The sequence below is a fragment of the Lissotriton helveticus genome, chromosome 3_2, assembly GCF_964261635.1.
Source record: "Lissotriton helveticus chromosome 3_2, aLisHel1.1, whole genome shotgun sequence".
In the NCBI taxonomy this organism is placed as follows: Eukaryota; Metazoa; Chordata; class Amphibia; order Caudata; family Salamandridae; genus Lissotriton; species Lissotriton helveticus.
In genome coordinates, this window is record NC_136062.1 from 307,440,100 (window position 1) to 307,461,990 (window position 21,891).

Genomic DNA, 21,891 nt, shown 5'->3' on the forward strand with positions numbered 1-21,891 from the left:
TATGACTTACTCGCGTTGTCAAACTCTCGCTGTGCAAGATGGTGGGCCGTGATGACGTAATCGCGGTCGAAAAACTCTCGCACGATCACGCAGCAAGATCCAAAATGGCACAGCACACGCAGTGCCTGGCTTCAAAATGGGCCCTTGACCCCCAGCCACATGGCCTGGCCCTGCCTGGACCAGGCCTCAAATGGCCCCCGCCCCACATGGCCAGGCCCCAACAACACCCCAAAAAGTAGAACACCACAAAAAAATCACCACAATCCAATGCCATCCATGCCCTCAATGATGTTTTAATTCAAGACACCCCACAGAAAGACTTGGTCCATGCACCACTGAGTACCCCTGGGCCTAATGGAAGAAAGCAAGGCAAACTGGGTGCAGGCCTGAGCACACTGCCTGGCTTCAAAATGGTCCCTTGACCCCCAGCTACATGGCCAGGTCCTGCCTGGAACAGGCCTCAACATGGCCCCCACCCACATGGCCAGGCCCCAACAACACCCCAAAAAGTCGAAAAACACACATAAATCAGCACAATCCAATGCCATCCATGCCCTCAATGATGTTTAAATTCAAGACACCCCACAGAAAGACTTGGTCCATGCACCACTGAGTACCCCTGGGCCTAATGGAAGAAAACAAGGCAAACTGGGTGCAGGCCTGAGCACACTGCCTGGCTTCAAAATGGGCCCTTGACCCCCAGCCACATGGCCTGGCCCTGCCTGGACCAGGCCTCAAATGGCCCCCGCCCACATGGCCAGGCCCCAACAACACCCCAAAAAGTAGAATACCACACAAAAATCACCACAATCCAATGCCATCCATGCCCTCAATGATGTTTTAATTCAAGACACACCACAGAAAGACTTGGTCCATGCACCACTGAGTACCCCTGGGCCTAATGGAAGAAAGCAAGACTAACTGGGTGCAGGCCTGAGCACACTGCCTGGCTTCAAAATGGGCCCTTGACCCCCAGCTACATGGCCAGGTCCTGCCTGGACCAGGCCTCAACATGGCCCCCACCCACATGGCCAGGCCCCAACAACACCCCAAAAAGATCGAAAAACACACAAAAATCACCACAATCCAATGCCATCCATGCCCTCAATGATGTCTAAATTAAAGACACCCCACAGAAAGACTTGGTCCATGCACCACTCACTACCCCTGGGCCTACTGGCTAGTGAGGCTTTACAGGCACCCCAAAATTAAACAAAAAAATCAACATATAACAGTGAGCTAAAATTCTGTGACATAAATGAGAATTAAGTTTAAAAAAAATCACAGAAACAGTCGTATCATGGACCCATGACTAACCCTGGGCCTACTGGATACTTTGGCTACCCACAATATATATTTTTTTTAAGTTGTGAAAAAAGTTTTAAAACTGTAGTTGCAGCAACTGCAATGCCCTAAACAAACAACATAAACTTACTTGTAAAATATCAAGTCCAAAAGTGATCCAAACTCCAAGTCCAAAAAGTCCTCAAATACAAATGTCTAGCAGCAGACACAAAAAGTAATCCTTCCAGCTCCAGATCCAAATCAAAAGTGACCAGGACATGGACAAAGCACTGGGAGAAGCCTGCTGGACAGGAACAGGAAGTTGGAGACTCTGTGGCACTTCTATCCTCCCACCCCCCCCAAAATGGACTCCTTGAACCAGAAAAGTGCAGCCAAATGTCAATCTGAGGAGTTTTTCTGATCAAAATCATCATTTTCAGAAGGTTTATGCTGCCGGCGGTGGATTTCTTGTGCAGAATTGCAATTTTTGCAATTTCGGGAAAGCGAGCTGTTCAAATCTCCCGCCCGAAGTCAGCTGTGCGCCGCATCTACGTGTTCGGCATTGTTTACTCCCGCAATGCGTAATTACAGGCCCTTATGACTTACTCGCGTTGTCAAACTCTCGCTGTGCAAGATGGTGGGCCGTGATGACGTAATCGCGGTCGAAAAACTCTCGCACGATCACGCAGCAAGATCCAAAATGGCACAGCACACGCAGTGCCTGGCTTCAAAATGGGCCCTTGACCCCCAGCCACATGGCCTGGCCCTGCCTGGACCAGGCCTCAAATGGCCCCCGCCCCACATGGCCAGGCCCCAACAACACCCCAAAAAGTAGAACACCACACAAAAATCAACAAAATCCAATGTCATCCATGCCCTCAATGATGTTTAAATTCAAGACACCCCACAGAAAGACTTGGTCCATGCACCACTGAGTACCCCTGGGCCTAATGGAAGAAAACAAGGCAAACTGGGTGCAGGCGTGAGCACACTGCCTGGCTTCAAAATGGGCCCTTGACCCCCAGCCACATGGCCTGGCCCTGCCTGGACCAGGCCTCAAATGGCCCCCGCCCACATGGCCAGGCCCCAACAACACCCCAAAAAGTAGAATACCACACAAAAATCACCACAATCCAATGCCATCCATGCCCTCAATGATGTTTTAATTCAAGACACCCCACAGAAAGACTTGGTCCATGCACCACTGAGTACCCCTGGGCCTAATGGAAGAAAGCAAGGCAAACTGGGTGCAGGCCTGAGCACACTGCCTGGCTTCAAATTGGGCCCTTGACCCCCAGCTACATGGCCAGGTCCTGCCTGGACCAGGCCTCAACATGGCCCCCACCCACATGGCCAGGCCCCAACAACACCCCAAAAAGTCAAAAAACACACAAAAATCAGCACAATCCAATGCCATCCATGCCCTCAATGATGTTTAAATTCAAGACACCCCACAGAAAGACTTGGTCCATGCACCACTGAGTACCCCTGGGCCTAATGGAAGAAAGCATGGCAAATTGGGTGCAGGCCTGAGCACACTGACTGGCTTCAAAATGGGCCCTTGACCACCCAGCCACATGGCCAGGCCCTGCCTGGACCAGGCCTCTAACGGCCCCCACCCACATGGCCAGGCCCCAACAACACCCCAAAAAGATCGAAAAACACACAAAAATCACCAGTATCCAATGCCATCAATGCCCTCAATGATGTCTAAATTAAAGACACCCCACAGAAAGACTTGGTCCATGCACCACTCACTACCCCTGGGCCTACTGGCTAGTGAGGTTTTACAGGCACCCCAAAATTAAACAAAAAAATCAACATATAACAGTGAGCTAAAATTCTGTGACATAAATGAGAATTAACTTTTAAAAAATCACAGAAACAGTCGTACCATGCACCCATGACTAACCCTGGGCCTACTGGATACTGTGGCTACCCACAATATATATTTTTTTTAAGTTGTGAAAAAAGTTTTAAAACTGTAGTTGCAGCAACTGCAATGCCCTAAACAAACAACATAAACTTACTTGTAAAATATCAAGTCCAAAAGTGATCCAAACTCCAAGTCCAAAAAGTCCTCAAATACAAATGTCTAGCAGCAGACACAAAAAGTAATCCTTCCAGCTCCAGATCCAAATCAAAAGTGACCAGGACATGGACAAAGCACTGGGAGAAGCCTGCTGGACAGGAACAGGAAGTTGGAGACTCTGTGGCACTTCTTTCCTCCCACCCCCCCAAAAAATGGACTCCTTGCACCAGAAAAGTGCAGCCAAATGTCAATCTGAGGAGTTTTTCTGATCAAAATCATCATTTTCAGAAGGTTTATGCTGCCGGCGGTGGATTTCTTGTGCAGAATTGCAATTTTTGCAATTTCGGGAAAGCGAGCTGTTCAAATCTCCCGCCCGAAGTCAGCTGTGCGCCGCATCTACGTGTTCGGCATTGTTTACTCCCGCAATGCGTAATTACAGGCCCTTATGACTTACTCGCGTTGTCAAACTCTCGCTGTGCAAGATGGTGGGCTGTGATGACGTAATCGCGGTCGAAAAACTCTCGCACGATCACGCAGCAAGATCCAAAATGGCACAGCACATGCAGTGCCTGGCTTCAAAATGGGCCCTTGACCCCCAGCCACATGGCCTGGCCCTGCCTGGACCAGGCCTCAAATGGCCCCCGCCCCACATGGCCAGGCCCCAACAACACCCCAAAAAGTAGAACACCACACAAAAATCACCACAATCCAATGCCATCCATGCCCTCAATGATGTTTTAATTCAAGACACCCCACAGAAAGACTTGGTCCATGCACCACTGAGTACCCCTGGGCCTAATGGAAGAAAGCAAGGCAAACTGGGTGCAGGCCTGAGCACACTGCCTGGCTTCAAAATGGTCCCTTGACCCCCAGCTACATGGCCAGGTCCTGCCTGGACCAGGCCTCAACATGGCCCCCACCCACATGGCCAGGCCCCAACAACACCCCAAAAAGTCGAAAAACACACAAAAATCAGCACAATCCAATGCCATCCATGCCCTCAATGATGTTTAAATTCAAGACACCCCACAGAAAGACTTGGTCCATGCACCACTGAGTACCCCTGGGCCTAATGGAAGAAAACAAGGCAAACTGGGTGCAGGCCTGAGCACACTGCCTGGCTTCAAAATGGGCCCTTGACCCCCAGCCACATGGCCTGGCCCTGCCTGGACCAGGCCTCAAATGGCCCCCGCCCCACATGGCCAGGCCCCAACAACACCCCAAAAAGTAGAACACCACACAAAAATCACCACAATACAATGCCATCCATGCCCTCAATGATGTTTTAATTCAAGACACCCCACAGAAAGACTTGGTCCTTGCACCACTGAGTACCCCTGGGCCTAATGGAAGAAAGCAAGGCAAACTGGGTGCAGGCCTGAGCACACTGCCTGGCTTCAAAATGGTCCCTTGACCCCCAGCTACATGGCCAGGTCCTGCCTGGACCAGGCCTCAACATGGCCCCCACCCACATGGCCAGGCCCCAACAACACCCCAAAAAGTCGAAAAACACACAAAAATCAGCACAATCCAATGCCATCCATGCCCTCAATGATGTTTAAATTCAAGACACCCCACAGAAAGACTTGGTCCATGCACCACTGAGTACCCCTGGGCCTAATGGAAGAAAGCATGGCAAATTGGGTGCAGGCCTGAGCACACTGACTGGCTTCAAAATGGGCCCTTGACCCCCCACCCACATGGCCAGGCCCCAACAACACCCCAAAAAGATCGAAAAACACACAAAAATCACCACAATCCAATGCCATCCATGCCCTCAATGATGTCTAAATTAAAGACACCCCACAGAAAGACTTGGTCCATGCACCACTCACTACCCCTGGGCCTACTGGCTAGTGAGGCTTTACAGGCACCCCAAAATTAAACAAAAAAGTCAACATATAACAGTGAGCTAAAATTCTGTGACATAAATGAGAATTAAGTTTAAAAAAATCACAGAAACAGTCGTATCATGCACCCATGACTAACCCTGGGCCTACTGGATACTGTGGCTACCCACAATATATATTTTTTTTAAGTTGTGAAAAAAGTTTTAAAACTGTAGTTGCAGCAACTGCAATGCCCTAAACAAACAACATAAACTTACTTGTAAAATATCAAGTCCAAAAGTGATCTAAACTCCAAGTCCAAAAAGTCCTCAAATACAAATGTCTAGCAGCAGACACAAAAAGTAATCCTTCCAGCTCCAGATCCAAATCAAAAGTGACCAGGACATGGACAAAGCACTGGGAGAAGCCTGCTGGACAGGAACAGGAAGTTGGAGACTCTGTGGCACTTCTTTCCTCCCACCCCCCCCCCCAAAAAAATGGACTCCTTGCACCAGAAAAGTGCTGCCAAATGTCAATCTGAGGAGTTTTTCTGATCAAAATCATCATTTTCAGATGGTTTATGCTGCCGGCGGTGGATTTCTTGTGCAGAATTGCAATTTTTGCAATTTCGGGAAAGCGAGCTGTTCAAATCTCCCGCCCGAAGTCAGCTGTGCGCCGCATCTACGTGTTCGGCATTGTTTACTCCCGCAATGCGTAATTACAGGCCCTTATGACTTACTCGCGTTGTCAAACTCTCGCTGTGCAAGATGGTGGGCCATGATGACGTAATCGTGGTCGAAAAACTCTCGCACGATCACGCAGCAAGATCCAAAATGGCACAGCACACGCAGTGCCTTGCTTCAAAATGGGCCCATGACCCCCAGCCACATGGCCTGGCCCTGCCTGGACCAGGCCTCAAATGGCCCCCGCCCCACATGGCCAGGCCCCAACAACACCCCAAAAAGTAGAACACCACACAAAAATCAACAAAATCCAATGCCATCCATGCCCTCAATGATGTTTTAATTCAAGACACCCCACAGAAAGACTTGGTCCATGCACCACTGAGTACCCCTGGGCCTAATGGAAGAAAGCAAGGCAAACTGGGTGCAGGCCTGAGCACACTGCCTGGCTTCAAAATGGTCCCTTGACCCCCAGCTACATGGCCAGGTCCTGCCTGGACCCGGCCTCAACATGGCCCCCACCCACATGGCCAGGCCCCAACAACACCCCAAAAAGTCAAAAAACACACAAAAATCAGCACAATCCAATGCCATCCATGCCCCCAATGATGTTTAAATTCAAGACACCCCACAGAAAGACTTGGTCCATGCACCACTGAGTACCCCTGGGCCTAATGGAAGAAAACAAGGCAAACTGGGTGCAGGCCTGAGCACACTGCCTGGCTTCAAAATGGGCCCTTGCCCCTCAGCCACATGGCCTGGCCCTGCCTGGACCAGGCCTCAAATGGCCCCCGCCCACATGGCCAGGCCCCAACAACACCCCAAAAAGTAGAATACCACACAAAAATCACCACAATCCAATGCCATCCATGCCCTCAATGATGTTTTAATTCAAGACACCCCACAGAAAGACTTGGTCCATGCACCACTGAGTACCCCTGGGCCTAATGGAAGAAAGCAAGGCAAACTGGGTGCAGGCCTGAGCACACTGCCTGGCTTCAAATTGGGCCCTTGACCCCCAGCTACATGGCCAGGTCCTGCCTGGACCAGGCCTCAACATGGCCCCCACCCACATGGCCAGGCCCCAACAACACCCCAAAAAGTCGAAAAACACACAAAAATCAGCACAATCCAATGCCATCCATGCCCTCAATGATGTTTAAATTCAAGACACCCCACAGAAAGATTTGGTCCATGCACCACTGAGTACCCCTGGGCCTAATGGAAGAAAGCATGGCAAATTGGGTGCAGGCCTGAGCACACTGACTGGCTTCAAAATGGGCCCTTGACCACCCAGCCACATGGCCAGGCCCTGCCTGGACCAGGCCTCTAACGGCCCCCACCCACATGGCCAGGCCCCAACAACACCCCAAAAAGATCGATAAACACACAAAAATCACCACAATCCAATGCCATCCATGCCCTCAATGATGTCTAAATTAAAGACACCCCACAGAAAGACTTGGTCCATGCACCACTCACTACCCCTGGGCCTACTGGCTAGTGAGGCTTTACAGGCACCCCAAAATTAAACAAAAAAATCAACATATAACAGTGAGCTAAAATTCTGTGACATAAATGAGAATTAAGTTTTAAAAAATCACAGAAACAGTCGTACCATGCACCCATGACTAACCCTGGGCCTACTGGATACTGTGGCTACCCACAATATATATTTTTTTTAAGTTGTGAAAAAAGTTTTAAAACTGTAGTTGCAGCAACTGCAATGCCCTAAACAAACAACATAAACTTACTTGTAAAATATCAAGTCCAAAAGTGATCCAAACTCCAAGTCCAAAAAGTCCTCAAATACAAATGTCTAGCAGCAGACACAAAAAGTAATCCTTCCAGCTCCAGATCCAAATCAAAAGTGACCAGGACATGGACAAAGCACTGGGAGAAGCCTGCTGGACAGGAACAGGAAGTTGGAGACTCTGTGGCACTTCTTTCCTCCCACCCCCCCCCCCAAAAAATGGACTCCTTGCACCAGAAAAGTGCAGCCAAATGTCAATCTGAGGAGTTTTTCTGATCAAAATCATCATTTTCAGATGGTTTATGCTGCCGGCGGTGGATTTCTTGTGCAGAATTGCAATTTTTGCAATTTCGGGAAAGCGAGCTGTTCAAATCTCCCGCCCGAAGTCAGCTGTGCGCCGCATCTACGTGTTCGGCATTGTTTACTCCCGCAATGCGTAATTACAGGCCCTTATGACTTACTCGCGTTGTCAAACTCTCGCTGTGCAAGATGGTGGGCCGTGATGACGTAATCGTGGTCGAAAAACTCTCGCACGATCACGCAGCAAGATCCAAAATGGCACAGCACACGCAGTGCCTTGCTTCAAAATGGGCCCATGACCCCCAGCCACATGGCCTGGCCCTGCCTGGACCAGGCCTCAAATGGCCCCCGCCCCACATGGCCAGGCCCCAACAACACCCCAAAAAGTAGAACACCACACAAAAATCAACAAAATCCAATGCCATCCATGCCCTCAATGATGTTTTAATTCAAGACACCCCACAGAAAGACTTGGTCCATGCACCACTGAGTACCCCTGGGCCTAATGGAAGAAAGCAAGGCAAACTGGGTGCAGGCCTGAGCACACTGCCTGGCTTCAAAATGGTCCCTTGACCCCCAGCTACATGGCCAGGTCCTGCCTGGACCCGGCCTCAACATGGCCCCCACCCACATGGCCAGGCCCCAACAACACCCCAAAAAGTCAAAAAACACACAAAAATCAGCACAATCCAATGCCATCCATGCCCCCAATGATGTTTAAATTCAAGACACCCCACAGAAAGACTTGGTCCATGCACCACTGAGTACCCCTGGGCCTAATGGAAGAAAACAAGGCAAACTGGGTGCAGGCCTGAGCACACTGCCTGGCTTCAAAATGGGCCCTTGCCCCTCAGCCACATGGCCTGGCCCTGCCTGGACCAGGCCTCAAATGGCCCCCGCCCACATGGCCAGGCCCCAACAACACCCCAAAAAGTAGAATACCACACAAAAATCACCACAATCCAATGCCATCCATGCCCTCAATGATGTTTTAATTCAAGACACCCCACAGAAAGACTTGGTCCATGCACCACTGAGTACCCCTGGGCCTAATGGAAGAAAGCAAGGCAAACTGGGTGCAGGCCTGAGCACACTGCCTGGCTTCAAATTGGGCCCTTGACCCCCAGCTACATGGCCAGGTCCTGCCTGGACCAGGCCTCAACATGGCCCCCACCCACATGGCCAGGCCCCAACAACACCCCAAAAAGTCGAAAAACACACAAAAATCAGCACAATCCAATGCCATCCATGCCCTCAATGATGTTTAAATTCAAGACACCCCACAGAAAGACTTGGTCCATGCACCACTGAGTACCCCTGGGCCTAATGGAAGAAAGCATGGCAAATTGGGTGCAGGCCTGAGCACACTGACTGGCTTCAAAATGGGCCCTTGACCACCCAGCCACATGGCCAGGCCCTGCCTGGACCAGGCCTCTAACGGCCCCCACCCACATGGCCAGGCCCCAACAACACCCCAAAAAGATCGATAAACACACAAAAATCACCACAATCCAATGCCATCCATGCCCTCAATGATGTCTAAATTAAAGACACCCCACAGAAAGACTTGGTCCATGCACCACTCACTACCCCTGGGCCTACTGGCTAGTGAGGCTTTACAGGCACCCCAAAATTAAACAAAAAAATCAACATATAACAGTGAGCTAAAATTCTGTGACATAAATGAGAATTAAGTTTTAAAAAATCACAGAAACAGTCGTACCATGCACCCATGACTAACCCTGGGCCTACTGGATACTGTGGCTACCCACAATATATATTTTTTTTAAGTTGTGAAAAAAGTTTTAAAACTGTAGTTGCAGCAACTGCAATGCCCTAAACAAACAACATAAACTTACTTGTAAAATATCAAGTCCAAAAGTGATCCAAACTCCAAGTCCAAAAAGTCTTCAAATACAAATGTCTAGCAGCAGACACAAAAAGTAATCCTTCCAGCTCCAGATCCAAATCAAAAGTGACCAGGACATGGACAAAGCACTGGGAGAAGCCTGCTGGACAGGAACAGGAAGTTGGAGACTCTGTGGCACTTCTTTCCTCCCACCCCCCCCCCAAAAAAATTGACTCCTTGCACCAGAAAAGTGCAGCCAAATGTCAATCTGAGGAGTTTTTCTGATCAAAATCATCATTTTCAGAAGGTTTATGCTGCCGGCGGTGGATTTCTTGTGCAGAATTGCAATTTTTGCAATTTCGGGAAAGCGAGCTGTTCTAATCTCCCGCCCGAAGTCAGCTGTGCGCCGCATCTACGTGTTCGGCATTGTTTACTCCCGCAATGCGTAATTACAGGCCCTTATGACTTACTCGCGTTGTCAAACTCTCGCTGTGCAAGATGGTGGGCCGTGATGACGTAATCGCGGTCGAAAAACTCTCGCACGATCACGCAGCAAGATCCAAAATGGCACAGCACACGCAGTGCCTGGCTTCAAAATGGGCCCTTGACCCCCAGCCACATGGCCTGGCCCTGCCTGGACCAGGCCTCAAATGGCCCCCGCCCCACATGGCCAGGCCCCAACAACACCCCAAAAAGTAGAACACCACAAAAAAATCACCACAATCCAATGCCATCCATGCCCTCAATGATGTTTTAATTCAAGACACCCCACAGAAAGACTTGGTCCATGCACCACTGAGTACCCCTGGGCCTAATGGAAGAAAGCAAGGCAAACTGGGTGCAGGCCTGAGCACACTGCCTGGCTTCAAAATGGTCCCTTGCCCCTCAGCCACATGGCCTGGCCCTGCCTGGACCAGGCCTCAAATGGCCCCCGCCCACATGGCCAGGCCCCAACAACACCCCAAAAAGTAGAATACCACACAAAAATCACCACAATCCAATGCCATCCATGCCCTCAATGATGTTTTAATTCAAGACACCCCACAGAAAGACTTGGTCCATGCACAACTGAGTACCCCTGGGCCTAATGGAAGAAAGCAAGGCAAACTGGGTGCAGGCCTGAGCACACTGCCTGGCTTCAAATTGGGCCCTTGACCCCCAGCTACATGGCCAGGTCCTGCCTGGACCAGGCCTCAACATGGCCCCCACCCACATGGCCAGGCCCCAACAACACCCCAAAAAGTCGAAAAACACACAAAAATCAGCACAATCCAATGCCATCCATGCCCTCAATGATGTTTAAATTCAAGACACCCCACAGAAAGACTTGGTCCATGCACCACTGAGTACCCCTGGGCCTAATGGAAGAAAGCATGGCAAATTGGGTGCAGGCCTGAGCACACAGACTGGCTTCAAAATGGGCCCTTGACCACCCAGCCACATGGCCAGGCCCTGCCTGGACCAGGCCTCTAACGGCCCCCACCCACATGGCCAGGCCCCAACAACACCCCAAAAAGATCGAAAAACACACAAAAATCACAAAAATAAAATGCCATCCATGCCCTCAATGATGTTTAAATTCAAGACACCCCACAGAAAGACTTGGTCCATGCACCACTGAGTACCCCTGGGCCTAATGGAAGAAAACAAGGCAAACTGGGTGCAGGCCTGAGCACACTGCCTGGCTTCAAAATGGGCCCTTGACCCCCAGCCACATGGCCTGGCCCTGCCTGGACCAGGCCTCAAATGGCCCCCGCCCACATGGCCAGGCCCCAACAACACCCCAAAAAGTAGAATACCACACAAAAATCACCACAATCCAATGCCATCCATGCCCTCAATGATGTTTTAATTCAAGACACACCACAGAAAGACTTGGTCCATGCACCACTGAGTACCCCTGGGCCTAATGGAAGAAAGCAAGACTAACTGGGTGCAGGCCTGAGCACACTGCCTGGCTTCAAAATGGGCCCTTGACCCCCAGCTACATGGCCAGGTCCTGCCTGGACCAGGCCTCAACATGGCCCCCACCCACATGGCCAGGCCCCAACAACACCCCAAAAAGATCGAAAAACACACAAAAATCACCACAATCCAATGCCATCCATGCCCTCAATGATGTCTAAATTAAAGACACCCCACAGAAAGACTTGGTCCATGCACCACTCACTACCCCTGGGCCTACTGGCTAGTGAGGCTTTACAGGCACCCCAAAATTAAACAAAAAAATCAACATATAACAGTGAGCTAAAATTCTGTGACATAAATGAGAATTAAGTTTAAAAAAAATCACAGAAACAGTCGTATCATGCACCCATGACTAACCCTGGGCCTACTGGATACTTTGGCTACCCACAATATATATTTTTTTTAAGTTGTGAAAAAAGTTTTAAAACTGTAGTTGCAGCAACTGCAATGCCCTAAACAAACCACATAAACTTACTTGTAAAATATCAAGTCCAAAAGTGATCCAAACTCCAAGTCCAAAAAGTCCTCAAATACAAATGTCTAGCAGCAGACACAAATAGTAATCCTTTCAGCTCCAGATCCAAATCAAAAGTGACCAGGACATGGACAAAGCACTGGGAGAAGCCTGCTGGACAGGAACAGGAAGTTGGAGACTCTGTGGCACTTCTTTCCTCCCACCCCCCCCCAAAAAATGGACTCCTTGCACCAGAAAAGTGCAGCCAAATGTCAATGTGAGGAGTTTTTCTGATCAAAATCATCATTTTCAGAAGGTTTATGCTGCCGGCGCTGGATTTCTTGTGCAGAATTGCAATTTTTGCAATTTCGGGAAAGCGAGCTGTTCAAATCTCCCGCCCGAAGTCAGCTGTGCGCCGCATCTACGTGTTCGGCATTGTTTACTCCCGCAATGCGTAATTACAGGCCCTTATGACTTACTCGCGTTGTCAAACTCTCGCTGTGCAAGATGGTGGGCCGTGATGACGTAATCGCGGTCGAAAAACTCTCGCACGATCAAGCAGCAAGATCCAAAATGGCACAGCACAAGCAGTCCGGGAGAAAAACAACTCGGCGAACACAGAATCACGGTAAGTCAACGCAGCGCGCGCAATATTGTATTTTTCAAGCGCCACCAAGCAAAAAATCCGCAGCTTGCGAATTTGCGGATTTTTGGGCAAATTTGCGCGATTCGCGGACTGCGAATTTGCCAAAAATCCACAAATTCCGCAAACGAAACGGATTTTATGCCCACGCTTAGTCTCAGGGACACAGCTCCAGCATCGTCTTCCTGCATGAAATGAAATGAAAAGAAATGAAATGAAAATGAGTTTTGTAAAGCGCACATAGCTTCCCGGGGGCGTCCAAGCGCTGAATGCTAACCATGTGTTGTCGGCTGAAATAGTGAGCAGAACAAAAACAACTATTTATTAAACAAAAAAGTTTTCAACTGTTTCCTGAAAGAGGTAAGGTCCGAATTGGACCTAGATGAAACGGTAGACTGTTCCAAAGCCTAGCCGCATTCAGGGAAAAAGAGCGACCTCCTGATCTAGACCTGTTTACCTTTGGCACAACAGCACGTAAAGCATTGGTTGACCGTAGCTGTCTGCAAGGAAGGTAAGGGGTGATTAGGGGCCGACTGATCACTGGACCAGTTTCCCAAAAAGACTGGTGGGCAACACAAAGGGATTTAAAACTGATCTTGTCCTTCACCGGGAGCCAGTGCAGTCTTGCTAGTCCAGGTTTCACAGAAGTCCTGCGGGGAATTTGAAGCAGGGTCCTAGCAGCGCAGTTTTGAATCACCTGCAGCTTCTTTAATGTGAAATCTGGGGCCCCAAGATACAGCGCGTTCCCAAAATCTAGCCTGGAAAGGATCAGTCCTTGAACCACAATTTGACTTGCCTCAAAAGGTAGCAAAGGAAGAATCCTCCTCAACATTCTAATGAGGCCAAAACAGGTGGCAGATAGTACAACAGCCTGATGGTCAAACATCAAGGACTTATCCAGCCAGACGCCCAAGCTCTTGATGGCATCCTTGGGGACTGGGGGAGTGCCCAAGCAGGCTGGCCAGATCTGGTCGATTGCAGTTGGCGCTGAGTGGCCCAACAGCATGACCTCTGTCTTGTCCCCATTGAGTTTGAGACAAGACAGAGTCATCCAGCTCCTAACCTCACTCAGACAACCCACCAAATCTACTGTGCCCGCAGGGTCCTCAGCCCGCGCCAATGAGACTACCAGCTGTGTATCGTCCGCATAGGTCACGATCTTAATACCATATATGCGGACGATCCCAGCCAGCGGCCTCATGTAGACATTAAACAGCGTCGGGCTAAGTGAGGAACCCTGCGGGACACCACATTCCAGGGGCCTGCTGGTGGAGGTGGTGGTTCCCTCGAAGACCTGGAAATTTCTATTGGTTAGGAATGAACGGATCCATTCCAACGCTCCTCCTTGAATCCCAATGTCCCGGAGGCGCTGCAATAAGATAGTATGGTTTACAGTGTCAAAAGCGGCACTCAGATCGAGGAGGATGACTGCCACCGATCCTCCCCGATCTAAGATGCCCTTTGTTTCCTCCAGGACTGCCAACAGGGCCGATTCCGTCCCATGCTTGGGACGGAAGCCGGTCTGCGAGGGGTCTAGGAGGCTATTATTCTCCAGGAAGTTGGTCAGGAGGCTGTTAATATATTTTTCCAGTAACTTGCTAGCCCAAGGAAGCAGGGAGATTGGACGGTAATTGCTAAAATTATTGATGCTCAGATTGGGCTTCTTAGCAAGTGCCTTTACCCTGGCCTCTTTCCACCTAGATGGAACTGTACTGGTGGAAATAGAGGCATTGAGTACCTTCAATACAACCGGAAGGATGGTTTGACTGGCGGTCCTTAGGAAACTCGGAGGGGCAGGATCGCTTGGAGAGCCCGATTTTACCTGAGTCATCAAGGTGGCTAATAGGTCCAAGTGCAGCAATGGAAAGTTATCCAGCACTGGTGACATATTATCTGTCACGCTATTTTTGGCATGTCCAGAGATGGCTACTGGAGTATGTGGTTGGATATTTGGAAAGGCGGAGTATATAAGATCTATTTTATTAAAAAAGTAGTCTGCCAGCTCGTTACATCGGACTTGTAGATTGTCACTGTTTATGGGGGGCTGGGAAAGAGCAGTAAGGCTTTTTACTATTCTATAGATTTCCTTGGAATTGGACCTAGCATCAGTGATCTTTTTTGTATAATATAGGGATTGAGCGTTCTTAATCTCCTGCTTATATTCCCTAATAGAGTTTCTATATACAGCTTTGTCTAGATCTGTATAGTCCAAACGCCATTTCCTCTCCAGCCTTCTGCACTTCCTTTTATTCTCCCTAAGCTCTGGGGTGTACTAAGGGGCTGAGATCCTAGATCTTTTAGTCCGTGTTGTTTTCACTGGGAGAATGGTGTCCAATGACTGGGTTATCCAGTTATTGAAGATGTCATTGGCTGCCGTTGGATCTATAGTAATAGACGGTATAGTGGCTTGAAGTTCGCAAGCCCACTTATCTATTGACAATTTGGGCCAATTTCGGGCTTCCCGTAGTCCTGTAGAAAGAACAGGCAATTTAGGGATGTACCAGATTAACGGGACAAGTCGATGGTCTGTCCATGGGAGTACAATAGGGGGCTCTATCACTAGATCCGGGCAGTTGCTAAACACAGGGTCCAGCAAATGTCCTTTCACATGTGTGGGAGAAGGGACCAGTTGGGTCAGCTCTAGTGCAGATAGGCCAACGATTAGTTCTTGGGCAGCGTGATCATTAATATCTTCAAAATGCATATTTAAATCGCCCAACAACGTGAAGTTAGCTGAGATGGTGGCAAAATCTGCAACTGCTGAGGGCGCAGAATCTAAAAACTGTCTGACCGAGCCAGGCGGGCGATAGACCAATACTCCGGAAAAATTTAGATTTGGCGACAGTTCCAGACTGAATGAGGTACTTTCACAGTCCAGAATAGAGGTGGAGATGCATCGGCATGTGAAACTGTCTTTAAATACTGTAGCTAAGCCTCCTCCCTTCCCCGATGTGCGGTCTGTCCTGGCTACTTGATAGCCCTGTGGTAATGCTTGAACGAGGTCAGGCGCGGAAGACGAAGTCAGCCATGTCTCCGTAAAAAAGACTGCATCCGGGTTATGTTCTTCAAGCAATAGGGATATTTCTGTTTGATGTTTGGGCAGGGATCTACAATTTAAAAGAAACATCTTAAAAGAGTACTGGTGTTCAGTGGTCAGAGTGTTTCTTGGGGAGATATGGCAGTGTTGACAGTAGGAGGGCAAATTTAAAGGATGATACAGATGGTGACATTTTCCTTTTGGCGCGGGTCTCAAGCTAAGTAGCTCATTAGGAGTGTAGCCTATGTAAGGGCCGAGAATATGGGCAGGGGTAGTGGCCCCTGGCCCGTCCGGTCGCCGACGGGTGCAGACGGGCTTGCGCCCGCTGCGCGGACGGGAGGACAACATCCCTTTATACAAATTAGAGGTGGGTGGGAGGAGACCAACAACTCGAGCGCCAACCCAGATTTCCCCCAATATGGCCTCCTAAAGCCCTGCCTCACCAAGCGTCAGCGCTGACTCTGCTGCGCTAGGAGCGGGGACGAATGCAGAGGAATCCCTGGTCTGGTAAGATTAAAATAAATGAAAGCAATGTTTTTTTAAGGCAAAGTAACAAAATGCACACAATTAAAACTGAAATCCCCCGGCTCACGCCTCAGGGGTCCAACACGCGCTAGTAGTCAGCGCGCTCGCGCCTTCACTCAGCTTTTATGCCTGGGGGCGGGCGGGAGGCGACCAACAACTCGAGCGCCAACCCAGATTTCCCCCAAAATCACCTCCTAAAGCCCTGCCTCACCAAGCGTCAGCGCTGACTCTGCTGCGCTGGGAGCGGGGACGAATGCAGAGGAATCCCTGGTCTGGTAAGATTAAAATAAATGAAAGCAATGTTTTTATAAGGCAAAGTAACAAAATGCACACAGTTAAAACTGAAATCCCCCGGCTCACGCCTCAGGGATCCAACACGCGCTAGTAGTCTGACAGGGATGCCCACCTCCCTGACAATCTCTGGCAGCCCCGGGAGTGGACGTGCGGACCGTTCAGTCCTGGCCCATCGCTCTATAAAGCCCACTTGGGTGGGTCTCACCTCCCAACAGAAGCTCCTTGTCACGGGGGAGCGGAGCGCCCTCCCCAGTCAAATGCCATAGAGGCAAGTCCCCAACTCCTGGCACCCCCAACGATGGGGATTGCCACTCAGTATGGCTGGACAGCTCTCCTGGCCTCTGTGCAGTTCTCTACTTCGCCTAGGCGGCTACCATTGCCTCAAGCAGCAGGCCGCATTCTGTCTCGCACGGCAGTATTTATTGCAACTTCACTCAGTGTCAGGTATCACTTGTCACCTCAGCTCCTCGGTGCCTTATCCGCACCTGACTGCAGCTTCTACAAGGTTTTAACTGCCATTCTGATAAGGATTTTGCAGGATTATGGTCCCGGGCTGACAGAGCCTCACAAGAGTGCGGCCATTTTGCTCTCCGGCTCTCTAGCGCCCCCATTGTTATTTCATTTTCAACAGTGGAAGCTTTAATTTACAAGAATTGATTTGTCAGGAAAGTGGGTGGCATAGCAGATGAACAATTGCATATTCAAGGCCATAACAGAAATTAATTGCTTCTGTTGTCACCTTTCAGTGATGAGGCCATTGGAAATAGGAGGACCTAAAGATGTGTATCCCTCTGGACTGGAACTGGAAAGGGGTGTATTATGTGCTATAATACAGACCAGTGTCTCAAGTGGCAAATCCTAAGTGGATGTCAACTTGTGGTGGTCATAATGTGGGGCACAGTTAATTCTATTTATTATTTGAGTCATCAATTATTCATGGTACTTGCAGCTAGCTGTACAGGAACAGTGGTACTACATTGACCCTTAGTAAATTTCATGGAAGCTGACTCCTTGTGCACCATGTTTACATTAACTCTCAACTATTGTCATTTTCTTTTATCTTTGTACAGACCTTTTTTTCTGTAAAGAAGTGAAAATCCTTGGCGTTTGTGCTCCAAAGTTCACCCCTGCGCCCAAGACATACCATGCTAGAATAATGCTGTTCCACTATTTGTACACAGAAAGAGTTTTCTTTTTCCTAACGTTGTAAATATATATATATGATTGGGAAGAAAATATGGTGCTCATGACTTTGGATGTTTCATCCCTCTATACTTCGATCAGGCACGGAGATGGTCTCAAAGCCTTGGACTATTACCTCAACAAAGATTTGCCTCATCCAACAGCACATAACAAAATGCTGGTCGATATGACTAAAATGTGCCTTGAACAGAATTTTTTCATTTTCAATGGCGTTATATATCACCAGATAAGGGGTGTGGCGATGGGGGCCTGCTTCTCACCCAGCTACGCGTGTTTACACGTCGGGCTGTGGGAGGAGCAGGTCCTCGCTACCCAGCACCAAGAGTTCGTGAGTAACAACATTGCCTATATTTACGTTACATTGATGATGTTTTTATTATTTGGAGAGGCAACCTGGATAGTGCCAGGGTCTTTGTTGATTTGATTAATTTGAACAACGTTAATCTCAATTTCACTGTAAATCTAAGTTCTGAATTGATTTGTTTTTTGGATGTGGAAATATTTGTGAAGGATTCCGCCCTGAGTACACGTCTCTACCGGAAGCCCAGTGCTGGTAACACCATACTGCACTCTAACAGCCAACATCCTGCCCATCTGATTCGGAGAATTCCATTTGGGGAGATGCTCCGGATCAGGAGGATCTGTAGCTCGGATGCCGAATGTGCGGCTGCACAGGAGGCATGTAGATTACGCTTCCTGGACAGGGGTTATTCCTCGGAAAATATTATGAAAGCGATCAGGCGCTCTAACTCAGTAAGCAGGCAAGAGGCATTAATCTCCAAATCCAAGAAAACCAACTTGGTGATTCCAACAACAGGAGATGGACAAATGAGTTCTCCACGACTCATTTTGACATTCAATCGTCAACATGGGGCCTTACGCAAAATCGTAAATAAAAATTGGAATTTGGTCCGCAGTGACCCAGTAATTGGTCACAAGATAGGTACCAAACCCATTTTGACTTTTAGGAAGTCCCCTTCCATGTCCAAAACCTTGGTCAGCAACACTCTAGAACCCAAGATTTCTGTAACCTGGGGAGCATTAAAGAAGGGCTTTAAGACGTGCCCACAATGCAAAGCCTGCCGACATGGTTCCAGCAGAACCCACTTCCAAAGCCCCTTTCAACAACATCCCACTGCCATTTCTAAATGGCTAAACTGTAAAACTGAGTATGCCATCTATGTGTTGGAGTGTCCATGTGGACTCCAATACGTGGGCAGCACCAAGCTGCCCGCCCACAAGCGAATACTCCAACACATACGGGCAATAACTGGGCATGATCAGAACTATCCGGTTGCCAGGCATTTTCAGGAGAAACATCTAGGTATCCCTGATAAACTCCAATTCTTTTTGATTGATTGTGTTGAGCCGTCAAGGAGGGGAGGTGACCGTGAGGCCAAACTCCGTCTCCTTGAGACGAGATACATCTTGGAGCTCAACACCAAGAATCCTAATGGCCTCAATGACAGGGAGGATCTGTATACCTGCCTTTAGGATTTAGGAGTTTTTGTTCATAAGACCTGTCCGGATGTAGTGATATTCGTTGTTCTTGATACAGGGTTTTTCCTTATTCTGTAACTGTATATATTGATGAAATGATTTCCTTATAACTAGTGATACTGTGGTATGAATTTTAACATTTGAGAACTTTTAATCTAAAATGCACTTTATTGACATATTTGCACTATTTTCTCATGCACTTTTTCTTGGCTATTTAGTCTTCTACTGTGACTTGCCCACTTGGGCTTTATTCTGAGATCTAGCATCATATGGCTTTGGATTTACACTGTTAAACTTATATACTGAGCTGTTTTTTTCGTGGGGCATGACATGATTATGAGAAAAATACCCGTAGTGTACATAGATAATATTAATTGTCATGTATATACTTTTGTTGGCTTTTCATCATGTCTCTTTTGCCTTGTAAATAAGCTCTTTTTTCTATGAAATCCGTTTTACATGATTTCATGGATTGTGCTATTTTCACTGAAATAATTGCTTTAATTTAGGCATTCTTTGACTATTTGCACAAAGTAGCATTTCATTGTATAGTATTTCATCCATGCCTATGATCTAATTGATTGCACTGTCACTTTAAATAGCTTTGCAAAGCGTGTGTAGTTTGTCATGTGATCAAGCCTCCCTGGAGGCGAAACGCGTCATGGCGGCAGCGCTGGCTTTACGAAAATAAATATCACCTTGCACCAGCACCCCTGGGTCGACTCTTTGTTGCGGGACACTATTGGTGCACGTTCGTTCACCAAAGCGACAACTTGCAGAATATATATATATATATATATATATATATATATATATATATATATATATATATATATATATATTTAACTGTGTGTATCATTGCCATTTTGGATGTCAGCCTATATAAATATAACTAACTCGGAAGTCTGTCGTCTGTTATAGACTATGTAGGTTAACCTAACTGTCATCTTTCTTCGTTCTGCTTAATACTTTGTCTCACTAAAGTTTTACCTGATTCGCCTTACTCCTCCAATCATTGATTCCCTAACCCACTGCCCCCAGATTGCGAGATACATGCGCTATCTATTTCCATAATCAACAGATCTCACACTTAGCTGGGTGAATGTGGTGCCATCAATGTTAAACTGTTACAGGTTATAAAAAATTGCGAATTCCCCTACAGCAGTTCCCTTTTCTGGCAACAAAGGGGCAGCATAGTGCAGATAACAAGTTAAAATAATGGTAGGTCAACCACTCCTGTAGAATTAATCTACCTGAAGATTCTATTAAAGTAAACGTTGTTCTGTGACTTAAATGTTCATTACACTTACTTTAGTACAAGACTCCTCTGTCCGTGTGTTGATTTAAGCTGGTCTTTGACGTTGATTTCCTACTCACTCTATTGATTGTTTGTTTTATGTTGCATCATGAGAACCATTCTTTGCTGGTTTGCCTTCTCCATTCTGAAAAATAAGTACCTTTTTTCCTGTTATTCTCTTCTCTGACTGTCAGATTCCTTCTGACAGCGATGTGTTTTGGATAGAGGTGGTTGCCTCATTACTCCACATTAATTTCAAATGTTTAAGTCGCTCTTTTGTTTTCTTATTCATCTGTGACACTTTGTCACAGGTGAAGTTGGTTCACACGGTCACCACTGTTTTTCCTGTGACTGTTTGGATATTTTTTAGCTACCAGCATCCACAGAAAATCTAAGAGGAGATGGCAGGCAATACATTTCAGCTCAGGTAAAAGGAATTGGAAGGTCGGTTAGGTTTGGGATTGGACAAGACTATGCATTTTAGAAGCACATCACCATTATTCCATTGGTTGTTGTAATTAGTATTCCTCCGTAGTGGCGCGTGCTGTGACTAAGTGTAGAGGTTAGGGCAGAGCACAGATATTGCAACAAATGACTGATAGGAGCATTGATGCTCTCAAGTGACATCACGTCATGAAGAGGAGATGCAAATGTAACACATATTCAGTTTTTCAACACTGGCTGCAGGAAGATGAACTAAAGACCTGCTTTGGTTGTTAGCTTGCTATAAAGGGAGCTCAACTTAAGTAGAGAGTAGACTAAGAGATGGCGACAAAGTTAGACAAGTGGATAATTGCTTTCTGATGGATCATTTTCCGTGCTAAGCATTCGATGTGACAGTAGATGCGTACAGCATCTTAGTTAAGGGATGGTATTGTAAAAAGTACACCTCAGAATAAAACTAATAACCATGATAATTATAATAACCATATTATTAAAAACATAAATAAGAAAAAATAAACCTCTCCATGCCACCTATCACTAGACCCATGTCAAAAAATGTTTTTTATAAACTATACCCCTACCCAACAGCCCCACCTGCAAGTCTCATCCCCTCAAGACCCAGGTAAAGAACTGTTTAAAAACATTTCCCTATCCCAACTGTCCCGACCACTCTATACAGAACAAGCCACGTGTCAGACCTGTCATTGTTAGAGTGGTCTTTCCCCAGACTTTTCTCCTGACCAGTCCTAAAGTGCATGTGATTCTCCCGTAAAACACAATGACATTGTTGTATATC